General features: G+C 44.2%; 1 long non-coding RNA gene across 1 annotated transcript; it reads right to left on the bottom strand.

Annotated features, from left to right (window-relative positions):
- Positions 1-2218: 2218 nt before the first annotated feature.
- Positions 2219-6400, bottom strand: LOC128340218 (uncharacterized). The gene is made up of 3 exons (XR_008313524.1): positions 6149-6400; positions 3067-3173; positions 2219-2448 (listed from the first exon to the last, which is right to left on the bottom strand). It is a non-coding gene; the product is annotated as an uncharacterized LOC128340218 (long non-coding RNA).
- Positions 6401-8055: the final 1655 nt, after the last annotated feature.

Here is an 8055-nt window from a genome sequence, read left to right as displayed (position 1 = left end):
CTGCTTTGAGAAATTTTTCACTGAAAACAGTATATAAATAATAGTAGGAGCTGGAGTAGTAAGTAAGCAGCAATTATTCATGGGGTGGTTTATTCAATTATTGGACTTCAACTCCCATAATCCCCAACCAAAGGCCACTGGAGCTGGGGATTATGGGAGATGTAGTCCAATAACATCTGGGGACCCAACATTGAGAATCCCTGCTCTAGAGGGCTTCTCCTTCTTCTTCTTTTGCTTAAGCATTGCCATCCATTCATGAGGATATTATTGGTTGTAGCTCTAGGATCTGCTGGTTCAGCTCTTTCACCATTGTCATTCCCTTAGGACACCCAGTGACCTGGTTAATCTCTAGCTCTTCTCTTCTGACTTCTGCCTGTAAATTATTTATCAACTGGCGTGGATCCCTGTTTGCTCAAGGAGGCGTGTAGTGACCTCTGGCATGCCTGTGTACAAAGATACAAACTGCATTTGGCACCCATCTCTTGGGCTCAGCTTATGACCTTTGGTGTAACAAGCAAAAGGCCAGCTCATGGTAAGAGCTGGAAATTAAAGCGGACATGAGGAATTGTGGGCTTTGAAACAGCTGGCAGCAGCACTATAAGGAGAGTGGTACGACTAACACTGGTCTTGGTTAGAGCTGGTTCCAGTGGCCACATCTAGAGAATGCATTGGCTGATATGTCTGCATGGGCACCGTGCAACAAGCACAAGGTCCTTCTAGGTGTGTCCCCCCTCCTGTTGTCTCAGAATTACCAACTCCTGGGTGAGTCACTCCATGGCAGCCCTGCAGTTTGTGTGAGTCAGGCTTTGGCTGACTGGATGCTGCCCGCAGGCCATCCAAGGCCTGCCTCGGAATACAACAAATATGTTGGACAGATGTGGTCTTGGTTTCCTTCAAACAAAGTGAGATAGAATGTGGGTAATAGCTGCCTTTCAGTGATAACATCTGCTATATCTATAGTGTAACGAATGTGTCCCTGTGGCTTCACACTTGTGGTTTTATGCTGAGCGTTGCACTGGAAAGCAGCTGGACACGAAACAGTGCCAACTGCCAGCTCCCCAAGAAACCACAGCAAATTCTGTATACCTGGATGGGAAATATTCTTTGCATTCATGTAGCGCCAAGTCGGTGGCTTGGGAAGTGGTGGAATGTGGAAGTAGCATGGTCCCGTCCCTGCTCACTTTTCTGTCAGTTGATGAAAAGTGATTGGTGTCTTGAGAATCATGTTGGTTTTTTCAATGGCTCATCTCCCCCGCCCTTAGTTCTGGTGCAAGTTCTGGTGCAAGTACAGGGGCCAGCGTGGTGTAGAGGTTAGAGTGATGGACTAGGACCAGGGAGACCCGAGTTCAAATCCCCACTCAGCCATGAGACTAGCTGGCTGACTCTGGGCCAGTCACTTCTCTCTCAGCCTAACCTACTTCACAGGGTTGTTGTGAGGAGAAACCTAAGTATGTAGTACACCGCTCTGGGCTCCTTGCAGGAAGAGCGGGATAGAAAATGTAATAATAATAATAATAAGAAGAAGAAGAAGAAGAAGTAGTAAAAATATTATGGGACTTCCAACTACAAACAGACAAACATCTGCCACACAATACACCAGATATAACTGTAGTCGAGAAGAAAGAAAAACAAGTCAAAATAATTGACATAGCAATACCAGGGGATAGCAGAATAGAAGAAAAAGAAATAGAAAAAAATCACAAAATACGAAGATCTACAAATTGAAATTGAAAGGCTGTCGCAGAAAAAGACCAAAATAATCCCAGTGGTAATTGGTGCCCTGGGTGCAGTTCCAAAAGACCTTGAAGAGCACCTCAACACCATAGGGGCCACAGAAATCACCATCAGCCAATTACAAAAAGCAGCTTTACTGGGAACAGCCTATATTCTGCGACGATATCTATAACAACAGCAACAACACTGACAATAAATTCTGGCATCCCAGGTCCTTGGGAAGGACTCGATGTCTGGATAAAATAAACCAGTCAATAACACCTGTCTGACTGTGTAAAATAATAATAAATAATATAATATAAGAAACATCCCAAACACTCCAGGGGGCATTGAGGGACAAGAGATAACCATCTCTTTTCTTCAAAAAAAAAAAGAAGTTCTGGTGCAGACATATCCTAGATTAAAGTTCAGGAGTGGAAAAATATATTTGGAAGTAATAATGATAAAATAAATAAATGGAAGCCATAAACATGACTGAGGAAGAAAATATTTAATGAGGAACAGTTGCTAGTTAGTGAGAGATGACCACAGCACAGTTACAAAGAGTGCAGTAGTAAGATAATTATATCCACTGTTTGGTTTGATTCAGGAGTTCCTTTACCAACATAGCGTTCAATATTATGGTCACTTGCTCCCAATGACTGGAATTATACTGGCTTTCAAAACTTTCCATTGGCTTATGACAATTTATTTGAACATTCACAGGTAGTCTACCTAGATATTAAGGAATTAAAAGCCATTAATTTGTTTAATACTATTGATTATTTTTAAGTGTTACTTGTGTATGTATAATAATAGGTAGAACCTGACTAGAAGCTCAATTAGTTCTCAAGTAGGTCATTATGGAATAAATGGTACAAACAAACACTGTTCTTTTTCCAGAGATAATTTGCATAGTATACTTTTTATTGGGTGGAATTAGAATATGAATGTGTCAAGTTTCCAGTGACAGACTACTTAACTCAGTGATGGGAATCTTAAAATTCTATATCGGCCTCTGAATTGAGCATCAGTGTTTAGAAGCCTCCTGACTTACAATCTTGAGGCAGCACTGGGAATAAAAGAAATGCAAGAATTCGCTTAGGCTGGATCATGTACAATTCAGAGAGTTCATTGGGAATTAGGGCAGAATGCTGATGGCGAAGGTCTGAGATGTGAATTGAGGCTCTATCCATGCTGCTTCATGTTCTCCAGAGGGCCACACCAGATGATATTTGCCCTGGGGGAGAAGCTCCATCTTTGCTCAAATCACCTTTGGCAATCTAAATGGTATACTCAGGATTGATTAAATTATTGTTTTAAAATGATAACATCATTGAAAGCTTATCATACCTCATCAGTTTCACACGGTGACTATTTTCCTGGTTTCCACATCAGAGGGAGAGGCTTGAGAACTCTTTGGTCTGGTATATACCAGCAGTGACCACAAGAGGGGGCATCTAAAAAATAGTCACACAAAACTGATGAAGTAAAACAAAGTTGTGATCTCTTTGTTACATCAAAAATCAACATGTGAATTGCTCCGCTCAGAAAATAACTAGTTCCTCTGCTTGGATTCTGTTCTGCATAGCACTTCCTGAGCACTTTAGTCTTCTTCCTTGCAAAAACACTTTCAGAGCTACTGTAGCACAATGCTGTAGCTGCAAAGTGAAGGAAAATCATTGCAAGTCAGCATAGGTACCAATTCATGATATCTACTGATTCATGCAGATTGTCCAGAACTATGGGATGGAAGCAACAGAATTCTTACCCTGAAATCTTGACAGGAAGGGCCAGATCAGATAGACAAGATAATATATACTTTAAAAATAAATAAATTGAGTAGTACTGTATTAGTGCTGCTGCCATCAGTGAACACGTTGTGGACCTGACATGATTTGCTGTAACATTTCTGGAACATACATGAAAATACTCTAATTTCTCCTGCTTTCCCAGTCAAAACCCTGCTAACTACTCCTGCTAACTGGGCAAAGAGTCACCTTTTTAACGTGGTGATTCTCTTTATTTAGCAGGGGGAGAGTAACTGGCCCCATCCACCCCCAGCATAGTACTTCCAGTGACTGTTGCTGGTGTCTATCATGTTTCTTTTTAGATTGTGAGCCCTCATCTCTAGTGATGAGCAAAGCAGGCTAACATGATTAGAGATGAAGATGGCCCTTTTTCAAAATCTAGTCATGCCTGGTCCCTGATGATGATGATGCTTCCTCCTCCCCTGCAGGATCACCAAGATCTCATGGTGACTCCAGTCTGAGGGACAGCTAGCTCTTCCTGTGGAAGTTCCTCCTGAGGAGCCTGAGATCTCAGGCGATCTCGCACTCTACAGCTGGACCTTCGTACCCATTCAAGGTCTTCCTTCATCACCCCCAGCACCACAAGAGCACCCCAGCACCATGGCATCGCCAGGTCCGGAACCAGTAGACAACCACTCTCCTGCCTGCCCAGACACCCCTTCTGATAGGCCTGCTTGGGAGGAGAAGAAAGCAAGCCTCAACACAGGCCATAAATTGGGAGCCAGTTGAGTCCAGCAAGGGGTGAGGCTTCCTGTCCCATTTATAAGCAGCTCAATATCAGCCTGGCACTTGCTGGTGCAGCAGCTCCATGCTAAGCCGTCCTCCATAGCCAGCTCCCTTGATCTCCTCCTGCTCCCCATCCTCGTCCTATATTTCTGTCATCCTGCCCTCCAGTTCCAGCCAATCAGACAGTTCCAGTAATCAGTTCCAAGTTCGAATAATCAGAAATTGAGCATTTAAAACCTCCAACAATATTATGAAAAATTTTAATCCATTCAAATCTCCAGAATTGCTTTCCAACGTCACCTGGAAATGGCAGCTGATGCTTGGAGACTCCAGGCCAATCCTGGAGGGTTGCCAAACTTACTTGTGGGGCTAAAACAGCCTCCATAAGAGGAGTCATCTTGAATTCCTTTGGGCACCATGGAGTGATATGTTGGGGGGGCACTTTATTTCCTATAACAAAAGATTCCTCTGTGTGTGTGTGTGTGTGTGTGTGTGTGTGTGTGTGTGTTCCCTGCTGCTGCTGCAGTCACCTGCTGCCCTAGCCTCTGCATCGTCTGATGCGGCTTCAGCTCTTCATTTCAACTCTCAGCCACTACTGCCTTGTGCAAAGGGACAAGGAAATGTCTTGTTCCTTTTCTGCCCGCCCCCACAACAGTGGCCTCCTGCTGTAATTACTGTCACAGTCACACTTAGAGGAAGCATGTGCAGATGCAGATGCAGGCTTGGACTGTGAGCATCCAGAAACAAGAGAAACACTGTTGCTGTCACTGAGGATATACACAACTGTGATAATTAAGTGCACAGCACTTAAAGGATTGTTGTGTGTGACTGTTCAGAACACACAGCTTAGAGAGAACACTGCTTAGGAGTCTTTATTTCTAGTTCCTATTGTTACAATAAAATCTGTAAACGATATAACTTCAGTAAAGGCTGATAAACCAGGCATTCATACAAACTTTTAAAAATATTTATTCTTCATTACATGTGCATTCCATGGGACTTTTTCCAGGAGCATTTCAACACAGCAGGCTTTACTTTACTTTAACTTGCCCCCAAAAACTGATGCAAAAAGTGGAATTTTTTTACCACGGACATAAATCAGACTATGCTTTAACACACAATGAAAAACCTGAATCGTGTCAGTCTGGAGTGTTCCCCGGTAGCTTACAGGGACTTCAAGGTAAATCTGGTCGATATGTGAACGCACACGCTCCATTCCAGAGGAATGGGAGCTAAAAGCCCCATCTGGAAATGCTCAAGGTGGGCACGGAAGCTGCAATTCTATACCCCCTTACCTGGGAGTAAGCCCCACTGAATTCAATGGGAAATTCTCAAGCTGGATGGGGGAAATGCCCCCCTCCCCCCTGGATATCCATTTTGCATTGTCTTGTGAGTATGAAGGAATAGCAAATGGATGAGTTGTTTCACATTTGGACAGCTAAGATGCTTCAGGTGGCTTATTGCCCTGTTCCTCCAGCCTCAGAGGCAAGCTGCCTCTAAATACCAGTTGTAGGGGAGCAACAGCAGGAGAGAGAGCATGCCCTCACCTCCTGCCTGTGGGCTTCTCGGAAGCTTCTGGTGGGCCACTATGTGAAGCAGGCTGTTGGACCGGATGGGCCTTCGGTCTGATCCAGCAGGGCTGTTCTTATGTAAGCTTACTTACCTGTTGTCATGGGCTTCCTAAGAAGGCTTCAGGACTTGGCTTCTAGGTGGGTGTATCCTTTCAGACAGCAAGGGTAAAAATCAAGTAAAATGTTTGTTCAAGAAACAGAAAGAGAGAAAAAACACCACTGGAAGGATTTTGAATAGTTGCTAGGCCTGTGCAAAGAAGGGTTGAAGAGGAATCATCTGCACCTCACCCCTTGTCCCACACAGACGCAGCTGCTCCCACCACTTACCTCTGCACAGTGCTCGGGATGTGCACAGAACTGGTTTGGAGGCCCTTTATGGGCCAGTTTGGAAGACAGGTGGTTCGTCCTGTTTGAGGAGAGGGGTGATCGCTTCAAGGACGGGGGAGGGTGTTCTTACTTCCCTCGCCTCATTTCCCCTGCCGGCGCTGCCTTTTAAAACAGTCCGGCAGGGCGGCAGAGTACCTCCTTGCTGCCCCGGTGCCTCCTCAGAGCGGAAGTGACCGGAAGTTGCTGCTGTGTGTGCACACGTTGCACAGCACTGGGAAGGGCCCTTCAAGTGCAGCAGCACAAAGTCCTAGTGACATCCTGGAAAATACATAAGGAGTGTTGGGAAATGTAGTCTTTCCCCACTGCTTTCCCCATAGAGCTCTATGGGAAAAGCATTGAGAAGGGCTGCATTTCCCAGTGCTCTCTGCATGCCTTCCGAGACATTACTGGGGTTTCCTGTGGCTGCACATCCCTTTGAGGGCCCTCCCCAGTGCTGTGTACAAGATTGCTTTGCATGGAGGTAAGCAGTTGTATTCTGACCATTCATTGTATTTAAATTAATTGTACCCAGAAATTGTACTCTCAGTGAATCGTGGATGAAAAATGATATATCAGAGAATCGCAAGGGAAGTGATGCAACATCTGAAAATCTACAACTTTCTTTTTAAAATTTTATTTAACATAACCAGCTTTAAAAAAAATAAATCTAAGAAATAAATGCACAGGCAGGTGGGCCGGAAGATAGATGCCAGAAGATCACCCCACCTGCCCCCAGCCATGTTTGTGGGGGAGGGGGAGAATGTAGACTCCCACCACCATTTGGAATGCCACTTCTGAAGTGCTCCAGAATTTCCCGGTGTCAGAGAACTCCAAACTGAACTAGGCTTCTCTATTTTGGATTTGGAATATCTCTGATACCCTCCAAAATGGCCTATGTTGGCCATTTCCAAAATTCTCAATCTGGCATCGCACAGCCCTAATTTGTTGAACTCTGCTTCCTAGTTGCTTTTCAGCTATTGCCTAGAACTTTTTGTTGCAGAATTGCTGCATCAATTCCATTTTGTAAAGTTTAAACCACTAAGGAACATCCTAGAGAGATGATCTTTTGAAGATTTTATTCTCCTGTTGCTGTGGCAGACTTCTTGCAACGCAGTTCTTGCCTCACTTACGTCATGATCCTGCAAACCTTGCCTTGAACTTAAGTCTGAGTCCTTGCTGTAATCTTCTGAGACTATTAAAGTGTGCCTTTGCATCGGAGTCGACTCCTGGTGACCACAGAGCCCTGTGGTTTTCTTTGGAAGAATACGGGAGGGGTTTACCATTGCCATCTCCTGCACAGTATGAGATGACGCCTTTCAGCATCTTTCCTATATCGCTGCTGCCCGATATAGGAGTTTCACATAGTCTGGGAAACATACCAGCGGCAATTCATAATTGGTTTTAAAGGGTTCCATGCCCCGTAAATATATCTTTAGAAACCTATATTGAGCAGCAGCAATATAGGGAGATGTTGAAGGCATCCTCTCATACTATGCGGGAGGAGGCACTGGTAAACCACTCCTGTATTCTACCAAGAAAACAACAGGGATAGACAAATCTATGTGATCGCTAGGAGCCGACACCGACTCGACAGCACAATCTTTCCTTTCTTTTTTCTGTTCAAAATAATAAATCTTCCAGCTGTAGCATGAGTGCCATCTAATGGTTGAAACATAGCTTTGGATTTCCTCTGTACAGAAAGAAATTATTTTCACCCAACCATTGCATATTCATTCATGTGAAGTGCTATCTGCTTACTACTGATCCTCCCAGCTTTCTGTGAAAATGATTCTCAGCAGCCTCTTCAATATTTTCTGCATCCCAAAAGAGCTTTATAGAATATAAATGTGGGAATTCTGGGTGCTGCA

Source organism: Hemicordylus capensis, chromosome 1, assembly GCF_027244095.1.
Source record: "Hemicordylus capensis ecotype Gifberg chromosome 1, rHemCap1.1.pri, whole genome shotgun sequence".
NCBI classification, from domain to species: domain Eukaryota; kingdom Metazoa; phylum Chordata; class Lepidosauria; order Squamata; family Cordylidae; genus Hemicordylus; species Hemicordylus capensis.
This window is presented reverse-complemented; position numbering and strand designations above follow the sequence as displayed.